Genomic DNA, 12,804 nt, shown 5'->3' with positions numbered 1-12,804 from the left:
GTACACGGGCGTGACAGATGGACAATTTCATCTATATATGCCCAATATTCATATGAAATTGATCCCTTTATCGAAAAAATGACAGATATTTCACGGTTTTCACAAGGGAAAAGATTGCTTATATTAGCAGACATAAATGCACGGTCAACCATATGGCATGCTGATAGGACAGATGTTAGAGAACACATGGTCGAGGATGTAATAAATGAATGTAATTTATTCCCATTAAACAGAGCGGGACAACCACCAACCTTTCGTGGTCATGCCGGTGGCCAAAGTAATATTGATATTTCCTTGGCAAATGATATTTCCTTACCACATATAAATATGTGGGAAGTCATGGATGGGGCAACACACAGTGATCACAATGTTATTATTATCCACACAGACAATTATAGAAACACTCAAAATACTCAGACACAACAACAGTATTTAGCTTTGGTAGGGCAGACTGGAACAAATTAAGAAATGTAATAGAAGAATCGGTATTGTACACTACCCAAGGTAGTATAGACTTTAAAACACATGTTTTGACAGATGTCCTGCAAAAAGCACAAAAGAGTGCCATCCCACTGGCCAGTGCTAAGCGGAGGCATCAACCATCTTGGACAGCTGAACTTACTCGACTACGGAAAGACTCGCGGAATAAGAGGAAGTACTATCTGAGGGCTACATCAGCCCAAGAACGACAGCTTAGACTGGATCAGTACCGGAATGCTAATCTAAAGTATAAAAATGAACTCTGTAAAACCAGAGAAAAGTATTGGACCGACTTTGTTAAAACGAATTTACAGAAAGATATATGGAGACAACCATTTAAACTAATGACTGATCGCATTAAAACCCCGATGGTGATGTCAACGTTAAAACGAACACACGGAACCATGACAAGCGGCTGGAGATGCTCAGCAGAATATCTCCTAAACATGCTTTTACCAGATGACTCATACATAGAGGATAAGCGACATCATCGTGACTTACGTGACGGAATGGAATCTGCATATGTTAATCAGGATCTCACACTCCCTTTCTCGCAGGAAGAGGTAGCCCTAGCAATAGATAAACTCAAAAATAGAAAGGCGCCAGGCCCTGATGGAATATACACAGAAACAATGAAGAATGCCAGTATATTGATCACCCCGTATCTAACTGACCTTTTTAATGAAGCCCTTGTACAAGGAAGAATCCCTACACTCTGGAAAATGGCTAATGCAGTCATTATTAAAAAGTCTGAAGATAGGTCTATAAAATTTCGGGTCAGTAGGATCCCTATCTGTGTCCCGAACACACTTGCAAAGGTGCAGGAGAAGCTCCTGTGTGATAGACCAAAAAGGCGCCTATGTACCTGTAGTCTAACTCCCCACCAATTTGGATTTAGAGAACACAAATCGATAGATGACGCCATAAACCGTGCCCTACAAATTGTGGGGAATACGACGGAGAAATATGCGGTCGCTGTACTCATTGATATCGCTGGAGCTTTTGATAATCTCTGGTGGCCGTCACTATTTGCCAGACTAAGGGAAATTCGACTACCTACTGCCCTGTATTCTAGTTTTATGGACTACTGTAGGGGAAGAATTGTAGAATGGAAAGCAGGAACACAGAAGGTGGTTAAGAGAGTAACCAAGTGATGTCCACAGGGATCAATCTGTGGTCCCATTTTCTGGGATATAGCGATTGAGCCCCTATTGGACATCTTGGATAGGGACACACTTGTAGAAGGTGTTGTCGCTTACGCAAATGATCTTTTGGTTGTTGTTTCTGCACCATCTGGACTGCAATTGGAAAATAAACGTTAACACTGCGGATGATCAATTACTGGTGAAAACAGAACAAATTGAAAATAGCAGCAACTAAAACAGTTTACTTATTGCTCAAGGGAATACTCCAGCGAAATCCTAGTATAAAATTCAATAACATTAATATACAAAGGAAACAGGTAGCAAGATATTTAGGACTCCATCTAGATGAACAGCTCTCCTTCAAAGAACACATACAGCGCACTGTAGACAAAGATGCTAAAATTATACATAAACTTGCGAGATTAAACTCAGTGCAGTTCAGATTACCACTAATGACGATGTGGATGTATCACACGGCACTATTTGAGTCTATTGCATGTTTTGCAGCAAGTGCCTGGGCACATCGTCTATGTTTAGTAACTTATAAAACAATAGTCAGGAGAGGGCAAAGAAGTGTATTACTTAGGATGTCGGGAGCGTTTAGCACAACACCTGTTGAGGCCCTGTTTGTGGTCCTAGGAACATGCCCAATAGACCTCACTATTCGCTGTAGAGCTGCCTCATATTGGTTGAAAAATGTTGACTTCGAAACGGTTTTCCAAATAACAGGAGAAAACATAGAAACTAAACAACAGCTGCACAAATGGAAGTTACACACGTGGCAAAGAGAATGGGAGACATCAGACAGAGGGCGGTGTGTGTTTTCCTTTTTTCCAAATGTATCTGAGAGGTTAAAACTAAAACATGTGGAGCCAAGTCGTGGCATGGTTCACTACTTGACTGGGCACAGACCATATCCAACACATCTACACCGTATGGGAGTAAGGCAAACAGAGATTTGCACATGTGCCATTCTTGGAACGCCTGAACATGTTGTGCTAAGGTGTAACCTACTCGACCATGCACGACCCGCAATAAGAGATGATGAGGTCAGTGCAGTCCTTCGGGACCCAGATAAATGGAACACCTTAAATAGTCTGGCTGACTCAGTGCCAACGACACTGCTTGACATATACAAAAATCAATATTCTACTGCCAGAACAAGAATACAGACAGTGACATAACCTCAACACATTACTTGGGAAGATACAAGCTCTGACAGTGACACAGACAATAGAACAGACAGTGATTAATTCTGACGGAAGGTGTAGAAGGGCTGCGAAATAGATATTGATCAATACTATATGGATGTAGATGGGCCTAACTCACAATGATTGTGTCACACATACTGTTGATGTACTTCATTTAACATACACTGTAGGTTCCCAGTTTTGTCTGATAGAGCATCGGAGATCTCATTGGACATTCATGCAGATTCCTCTTCCTGGCTCACAACCTTGTCACTTGTCTTGCTACATACACTGGATTTACATGTATAAATTTAAGTAATTTTATACTTAAATTATCATAATTTATACTTCTATGTAACTTATTTTTGATTTGTCTATATAGTCTTCTAGCTTTTATGATATATTAATATTGTTTTCTGTTTTTGTAATCTACTGCCCCAAATAAAACCCTGTATAAAGGAATAAATCAGGTATAATCTTCAGCTATCTGAATATTTCTGTGACCTCATTTGTGTTGGGGATAATTTTGGTATCATTTATGATATAGCAATGCAATTTTATCTTGCAGACTGTTAATGTTAAAACTCATACTGTTTTATTATTCACATGTAATTTGAAACCTCATTATCAATGTCACATAGAGGAATCTAGTTATGTTCAGTCTACAGGCAATACATAGCCTCCACATTCAGGAATTGCATGTGAGAGAATCAGACACTTATTTCCTTTACTCTAAGTATAATCATATTCTTTTTATTAATTATATTAACTTTGATATTCACTTATCTCTAAAAATTGATGATTTGTATGTTATCTCATACTTTAATTTAATTTTTCCTGTATCTAAGATTGTCTATGCAAGTTGTTTTAATATTCATTGTGCTACTGTGTTTCGTGTGAGATTCTGATGTCACTTGTGATCTTACATGGAGAGGTCTGGCCCACTTCAAATTTTGGGCATATGTTTAAATTGTACTCTAAAATTGCAGCAGCAAGAACTCAGTTCTCTGTAGACACCTTATAGTTTAGATTTATTTTTCTTTGTTTTCTTTTGTGTATATTTCTTTTTTATATCTTTTTCGTTTCATTTTATATTTAAATAATTATATTAGTTTTTTTCTGCTACGCTGGTCCCAAGCCCGGGGCCTCACCATACAAGAGGTGAGGAAGGAGGAGGGGGAGGAGTAACAACCTCGTTAAAAAACCAAGGTTCACCTGGCCCGGGTGATAGCACCTTGTAAGGGCTCCTTGCTAGGACTACAGTGAAGAGCTTGACGGTAGTGAAGGCGGAGGGAATAGTTCTCGGTACGGCGGAACTAGCGGAAGAGGCAACCAAAGAAAAAAAAAATCCACTTGGCGTCTGTCTTGAAACAAGCGGCTGAGTGGTCAGCGTCTGTCCACCAGTGGTGCGGCTGAAAACCATTCCTCGGAGCTAATAACCTCGAGTAGAATCCTTGGGAGACTTGTTCCCCTAACCCAACAAACAATCAACAATGGATACGCACCTTGTAAGAGATTTTACCCCAGGGAGTAACCAATCTCCAATTTCTAAGGAAATTAAAAGTAGGCATTCAGATTCTGGGGGCCTACAGCAATGTGCGAAGGATGAGTCGGAGCATCCTGAAACCTGCCTTAAGCAAGCAACAAATAAAATTAAACACAAAAATATAAACAACTTGGCAACGTTCAACATAAACTCACTTCTAAAAACAGGAAAACTTAAAACGTTAATAAATTTTATAAAACAGAAAAATATAATGATAACTGCACTCCAAGAAACAAGGTATACTGATGAACATTCATTTGATTCAGAGGGATTCAGAATCTTCAAAGGGAAGCCAGGAAAAAGAGTTATGAAGAATTTACCCCAATTTGGAACAGGATTCATTGTAAACCAAAATATATTAAACTCGATAGTAGAATTTAAATCTGTCAATGAAAGGCTTTCAACATTAACCTTCAAATCAGTAAACAAACTGTATACCATTGTAAACTCACATGCACCAACAAATGAGAAAAACAGAACACAAAAAGAACAAACAGAAATTTTTTGGCAGGAACTGTCAAACACCTTAGACCAGATTTCATCCAAAAACACAATAATATTGTTGGGAGACTTTAATGCTCAAATTGGCAAAGAACGTCATCACTAATCCATAGTAGGCAAATTCTCCATTTGCATTGGTTCTTTTATGTGCAGGGAAAGACTTATTAATTTATGCAGAGAACATGACATAGTTCTAAAGTCTACATATTTCAAAAAACTCCCTAGAAAACAAACTACATGGGTATCCCCGAATCCAGTCTGTGGGGAGAAACAACTTGACCATGTTGCTATAAGCAGACTGTCTGCATCAGAGATACTCAATGTAAAAGTTGCTAAGAGTGCAAGTTTAGATTCAGATCACTATCTATCTGTCGTTAAATTAAAAATTAGACCAATATATAAAAGAAAGAGCGAATATCAACCTAAAAAGTTTGACACTCAGAAATTAACCAAGGAACACAATTTCAGGACACTTTTGGAAAAGAAAACACCTAAACATGGGAACAACTTCAGAAAGATATAGTACAGACAGCAGAAGAAACCATTCTCCTTACCAAAAAATGGAAACATGCCTGGTGGAATGATGAGTGTGACAAACTAATCCTATCAAGACAACGAGCTTGGAACATTTGGAATGCCAAAAAAAATGATAAAAATAGGAACTCCCTAAAAGAAGCCCGGAAGCAAGCTTCAAAAGGCCTTAAAAAGGTCCAAGTTCAATACATAAAAGACCAACTAGCATCAATAGACTCCAACTTCAAACAGAACAATGCTAGAGACTTTTACAAAACCTTGAAAAGTAACTTAAAGAAATACTCTCCTCCTAGTCTATTTTTCACAGACCCAAAAACGCAGAAAACTGCATACAATAGCATAGAGAACTGTAGAATACTTGCTGAATATTTTGAAGAACTACATAACTGTTATCCACCGAAAGAAAAACTTAATTTCAATATTGTAAACCCAACACCACCAGACTCCAAGCCGCCAACCACAGAAGAAATAAAAGAAATCATAAAAGAGCTTAAAAATAATAAAGCCCCTGGAGAGGATAATATAGTTGCTGAACTATGGAAGTACTCTAGTGACAACATGATACAGTGTCTATCAGAAATACTTAAAGAAATCTGGACAACACACAGATTACCACCAGACTGGACATCTGCATTAATACATCCACTACATAAAAAAGGGAAGAAAACAGATCCTAGCAATTATAGGGGAATCTCCCTCTTACCAGTGACCTATAAGATCTTGTCTAAGGCGCTTTTAAAAAGAGCAGAAGAGATACTTGACAAACAGCTAGGAGAGTATCAGGCTGGATTTAGGAAGGGAAGGTCATGTGCAGAACAAATACTAAATTTAAAGAACATAATAGAAATGAGGAAAATCAGGGACTTAAAATATGTAATTACTTTTGTGGATTTTAAAAAAGCCTATGATTCAATTGACAGAAATACACTGCTTGATATCTTAAAAGAATTGGGACTCGATGCTAAAACAACTGCAATAATTAAAGGTACTTTGACAAATACAAAATGGAAAGTAAAATTTAGGGGAGAGCTCTCAAAATCGTTTGAAATAAAGTCAGGTGTTCGACAGGGAGATGGTCTGTCACCTCTGCTTTTCAATTGTGTCTTGGAGAAGGTAGTTCGAGAATGGAGGAAGGCCATCAATACTAAAGCGATTCAACTAGGGAGAAATCCAAACAAGATCACTGTCGACTGTTTAGCCTTCGCAGATGACATGACATTGATTACAGATTCACTAGACAATGCCCAAGAACAAATAAGAGAACTACAAAAACAAGCAGCCAAAGTAGGACTACAAATATCCTATGAAAAAACAAAGTTTATGACAAACATCTGTGATGCTCCTCAAAATATTGCAGTTGACAACAACACAATACACAAAACAGATTCCTTTAAATACCCAGGACAGTGGATTACATACAATGCCAAAGAAAAGATAGCTATAGAAACTAGAGTGCACAAAATGGAAAGAGTGTTTCATATGACCAAAAACGTTTATAATAAAAAATCCTTGTCCTGGAACACGAAATTAAGACACTACCAAACAGTGGCCAGACCTGAAGCTCTCTATGCGGCAGAAACACTTAAACTAACAAGAAATGCAGATCTTGAGAAACTAGAGAAGGTCGAAAGACGAATTTTAAGGAAAATACTGGGAGCTAAAAGAAACGATAATGCTGAATACAGGTTAAGACCAAACAGAGAGCTATATGTGAAAACGGAGAAACTAACTGATGTAATGAGGAAGAGGAGACTACAGTTTTTTGGACATATATTCAGAATGGATAACAACAGACTAACCAAGCGGATATTCACATTACTCAATAGCTACAAATCCAAGCCAGCATGGTTCATAGAGACTGAAAAGGATATTGAAAATGCTGGAGTTACAATAGACAAAATAGAAAACAGAACACATTTCAGAAAGGCAGTGCAAAAGGCAGAATTTCAGGAGAGAAAGAAAATAACTAGACGAAAGTGGACTCAAGAAGAAAGGGAACAACACTCTAAAAGGATGAAGGAAATTTGGAAACTGAAGAAATCTAATACAATGAAGAGTAGCCAAAGTTGATTCATTGTACCCTCCAAATGGGTTATTCGAAAGAAAAGAAAAATTAGTTTTTATCAATTAGTCTGCAGATAAACGTCACTCAATGTATTAATTAGCGTACTAACACACAGAGCAACAGCCAGGGCAGAAACTTTAGAAAAGGTCCACCTCCACGTGGCAGGGATGGTAACTGAATGGGGACTTGTCAAGCTGACATAACTTGCAAGCAGCCATTTCAGCTAAGAGACCAAACACAGCCTGGCTTGTTACTTGTTTTAAGTAGCACACGGCCCACATTAGTAACCCAGGTGGTAGGCTACTCTGCAGTGTTTAAATGAAAAAATGTACCTATGAAACTATTGGCATCAAGTTTTGAACTCCGCTCTTCCCGGCTGCCGCGCCTCTACGGTGGGAATTGTGCCGCCCCTCGCCACACCCGCCGCGCCTTTCAGGTGCGACAGCGACGCCCTCAGTGCCGACCGGCGGACTCTCGCTGTAGCTACGAAACTATTTGCATCACGTTTTGAACTCCGCTCTTCCCGGCTGCCGCGCCTCTACGGTGGGAATTGTGCCGCCCCTCGCCACACCCGCCGCGCCTTTCAGGTGCGACAGCGACGCCCTCAGTGCCGACCGGCGGACTCTCGCTGTAGCTACGAAACTATTTGCATCACGTTTTGAACTCCGCTCTTCCCGGCTGCCGCGCCTCTACGGTGGGAATTGTGCCGCCCCTCGCCACACCCGCCGCGCCTTTCAGGTGCGACAGCAACGCCCTCAGTGCCGACCGGCGGACTCTCGCTGTAGCTACGAAACTATTTGCATCACGTTTTGAACTCCGCTCTTCCCGGCTGCCGCGCCTCTACGGTGGGAATTGTGCCGCCCCTCGCCACACCCGCCGCGCCTTTCAGGTGCGACAGCGACGCCCTCAGTGCCGACCGGCGGACTCTCGCTGTAGCTACGAAACTATTTGCATCACGTTTTGAACTCCGCTCTTCCCGGCTGCCGCGCCTCTACGGTGGGAATTGTGCCGCCCCTCGCCACACCCGCCGCGCCTTTCAGGTGCGACAGCGACGCCCTCAGTGCCGACCGGCGGACTCTCGCTGTAGCTATGAAACTATTTGCATCACGTTTTGAACTCCGCTCTTCCCGGCTGCCGCGCCTCTACGGTGGGAATTGTGCCGCCCCTCGCCACACCCGCCGCGCCTTTCAGGTGCGACAGCGACGCCCTCAGTGCCGACCGGCGGACTCTCGCTGTACCTATGGGAAATCGGTCTGCGTGGCGCCACCCGGGGGAGGTGTGTTGCCTTCCAAAACTGGGTTAAAACCGCCAGGAGACCCTCCGATTCCCTGAAGTCGTCGAACGCATCGGGGCTTGGAGGAAGCCTAGTGGGGCGGGGACCGTAATGTCCAATCCCATGGCCTTGTCGTGGCCCCATAGCTCAGTAACCCCCTCGAATGGGGTGAAGCTAACACGGGATGGGCCGTCTATGCATGACGTTAAAAGGCTAGCCCTTAACTGGGTGCAACCCTCGCTGGTCCGCACTGGCCCACCGTGAATTATCAAAAGCGGTGGGTGAGACATGGTCGGCCATGATCCCCCGGTACGTGTGGAGACCCTCCGGGGAACGTAACTCGGGTTTGAGTGCCGCACCGTCTCGTTGATGTAAAACTCCACAAATAAGACCCGGACTGACTCCTTTAACACCTTCCGGGCTGCGTTGATAGGTGTGGGTTGTCGTTGTGTCAAGGTAGGACGTAGAACTCCCGTCCCGGCAGGACGTTAAATGCTCCCAACCCAAGCGAAAGCAAAGGGTGCATGGCGCAGGGGGAGCTGCGTTACAAGAGACACACCATCGGTCTCTCCTGAGTCGAGCGCGGTGGCGGGACGAGGGTATGAGGGAAAGTCTTGCGACGATCCCGGAACCCTGCAGTTGCGCCGCTGCAGTTCCTCACGTCCTGGACGACGTTAAATGTCCCCCAACCCAAAGCGAAAGCAAAGGGTGCGTGGCACAGGGGAAGCTGTGTCGAAGGGACACAACATCTGTCCCTGCACAGGGCACAACAACATCGGTGCCCTGTCTTCCCACGGCCACATTTGCTGGGGAGGGATCACGGCTTGAGCCGGCAAAGGCTCATCGCCGTGGACGGGATGTCCCGGACACGCTCCGCCAAGCCAGGGCGTGGTGACATGTCCCTGGCTAGGTTAGATGGGGCCAGACCCCCGAACGTCTGGGGGACCGACCCAGCACCTGAGTAGGGCTGGGTCCTTGGCCTTTACGGTGGAAACTCGGCCTATTAGGGGGCGAAGGCCGAGAGGTGAATCCGCCTCTCCGGAATGCGGTGGGCATTTGCCGGGGAGGGACGGGTGAAATCTCCAGTGATGTGGTCGTGGAAGGGGACTAGTACGCTGGAAACGGCGTGCTAAACCCAGCAGCTCACAAGGCTCTTGGTCAAGGGGTGGGACTGGTGAGCGAGCTGCAGATAGCCTCCCCCCATGCCAGAGAGGCCGGTCCGGGGAAAGAGACGGGCCTCCACATCTTGTCACTCTTCTGGAATCATGGCTGAAAACACGGAGAGTGATTATGCGCATGCGGAGCATGATGCTCCAATTGGTGAATATGACGAAATGAGTGGCGCGGAGCGACACGCTTATTTCCTTCGTTTGTTTGATAGAAGTGTTAAACATGGGAAGATTAATGCCGAGCAGATCAGTGCCATTAAAGAAAATATTGCCACCTGGGCTCTCGCCCATGCAAGGCTTGAAGGCCAATATGTAGAAATAAAAGAGGAAAACGAAAGGCTGAGGAGAGAACAGCAGAAACCCCAGAAGACATATGCTGCAGCAGCTGCTCTGCCAGCGCAGCCAAAACGGACGGTACAAGAGACAATAAAACTTAACCTAGAAAAAACGGTTCCCACGGTTTTTGTAAAACCGAAAAAAAGGTGAGGATGTAAGAAAGGTGAAAGAACGATTCGAAAAGAGCGTAAATCCCAACAGATAAAATAGGAATAAACCAAGTAAGGACAACTAAGAATATATTGATTGTAGAACTAGCCTCTCCTAAGGATAGTGAAAAGTTAATAAATAACCCAAAAGTGAAGGAAGCCTTCACATGTGAGAAGCCAAGGAAGCGAAGACCCCTTATGATGTTATATGACGTTCCCTCTTATATGACAGTTGACGATATGACAGACTGCGTATACGAACAAAATTTGGAAGACAAGATGACACGGGACGAGTTCTTGGAAAAGTTTAAACCAAGATTTAAGGCAGGTCCCCGGGACAGATCAACTGTACACCATGCGGTGGAGATAGCCCCCGATCTCAGGAAAGAAATAATTAAAACAAACCGACTGTATATTGGGTACAATGCGATACCCACAAAGGATTATACAGCACTGGCTAAGTGCTCCAAATGCCAAGATTATGGCCATGTTGCAAAATATTGTACTTCCGAATCACCAGTCAGTCACAACTGTGGAGAGGAAGGTCACGATAAGAGAAACTGTGGAAAACAAACACCTTCTTGCAAATACAGGAAAAGGACATGCCACACTCCTGGGAAGGAGTGCCTAACGTATAAATTACTAATCCAAAGACTTATACAGCGAACAGATTATGGCGACTAGCTATAACATATCAAAACATAAATCACCTAGTAAGTCTTTAAGGGATGCAAACAGGTGGAGGAAATTAAGATTATCTCATCTGTCCTTAGATGAGTGTGACGGGGTGGAAGGGAAGTCTTATGCTGTTGCAGGTACATCGGAGCAACCCGAGATGGCGGACTCCTCCTGCCCGGCCGGGTCAGTCCCGGTCTCTGGGGGAGGGCGACTGGTGGCGGCGGCTGCGGGGGCGGTGGAAGGGGGTGTCTATACTCTCCCCATTCCGCCGGCGCGACTGCAGACATCGGGCTCCTCCTACCGGGCCGGCTCAGTCCTGGCTGCTGGGGGAACTCCGCCAGCTACAGCGACCACAGAGGCAAAGGAGGGGAGTACTTATTCACTCCCGGTTCCACTGGTGCAACCACAAACGACGGAATCCTCCTGCCAAGCCGGGTCCTTCCTGGCTACCAGGAGGCGGCCTCCAACCAAAAAGGCCGGAGAGGTGGAGGAGGGGAGTACTTATACGCTCCCGGTTCCACCGGTACGGCTAGCGACAACCGACTTCTCCTGTCAGGCCGGGTCTTTCCTGGCCAGGAGAAGCCTTCCAGCTTCGTTAATGAAGGCGGAGGAAGGTGCGGTGCGGGTCTCCTGCCTGGCTGGGGTCCCTCTAGCCCTGGAGACGACGCCGCTGGCGCCTTCAGCAGAAGACATCGGAAATCGTCAGTTATGAGGCAAAGATAGTGATAAAAGTGTGAAACAATTAATCTCTGGTGATGGTTCTGTGGAAATAACAATCAATAACAAAAGGGTAGTAGAACTGACCGGTGATGGCTCTGTAACAACAACTGTAGATATACCTAAGTACAATACATGTCCACCAGGAAACACATACACCATCTGTAGTGAGACATTGCAACTTGGAAGGTTGGAAAATCAGGCACTGATGATGGCTGCTCTGAGGCAGTTGATCAGAACTGGGCACCCGAGAGGAGATAAGATCACATTTCCAACTCTGGAGGATGTGGACTGCGTCCAACTAGCGGCGGTAAATATCCCCCAAGATTTTGAAAAATTAAAAGAATTAGTTACCAAAGTATATGCAAGGCGGGGAAGGAAATTTGATCTGACAAAAACTTACAATGAATTAGTAAAGATGTATGGAAGGATAACGCACGATCCTGTCCAGACCTGGCCGAACAGCATGATATACACTAGATATCCAGACACATACTAAGTGCTGCCAAGTTAACGCAATGAAGAGCTCCCTGGTCATGCACGAGGTATGCAGACTTTCAGAGGAAAACAAGATAGATGTAGTATACAAGAACCAAATACCGCCTCTGGGGGAACCCTGGGCTTTCCTGTTACAGCACAAGTAATAACTTTTGGACAGATCCCAATGACAGCTGTAGTTATTCTTAACAATACGATCAAAACAACAGTGCTAACGCTATTTTGTACAGAACACATCATAGTAGTAGAAATAAATCATTATAATTCTTTCTGGTACTTGATTAATATTTATTGTCAGTTTCGAGACCCAACTGAAATGTATCTAAGGCAGCTTACAACTATATTACGAGCCCTACAGGGGAAGCCATTTATAATCTCGATGGATAGCAATGCTAAGTCCCCTCTCTGGCATAGCCGAGTACAGGACCCAAGGGGTAGCCAACAAAATACACAACTGGCACGTAATAGAAAATCATACAACAAGTGATCATAACACTATTGAATTTACATTGGTACATGAACT

The sequence above is a fragment of the Schistocerca nitens genome, chromosome 10 (genome assembly GCF_023898315.1).
Source record: "Schistocerca nitens isolate TAMUIC-IGC-003100 chromosome 10, iqSchNite1.1, whole genome shotgun sequence".
Lineage (NCBI taxonomy): Eukaryota > Metazoa > Arthropoda > Insecta > Orthoptera > Acrididae > Schistocerca > Schistocerca nitens.
This window is presented reverse-complemented; position numbering follows the sequence as displayed.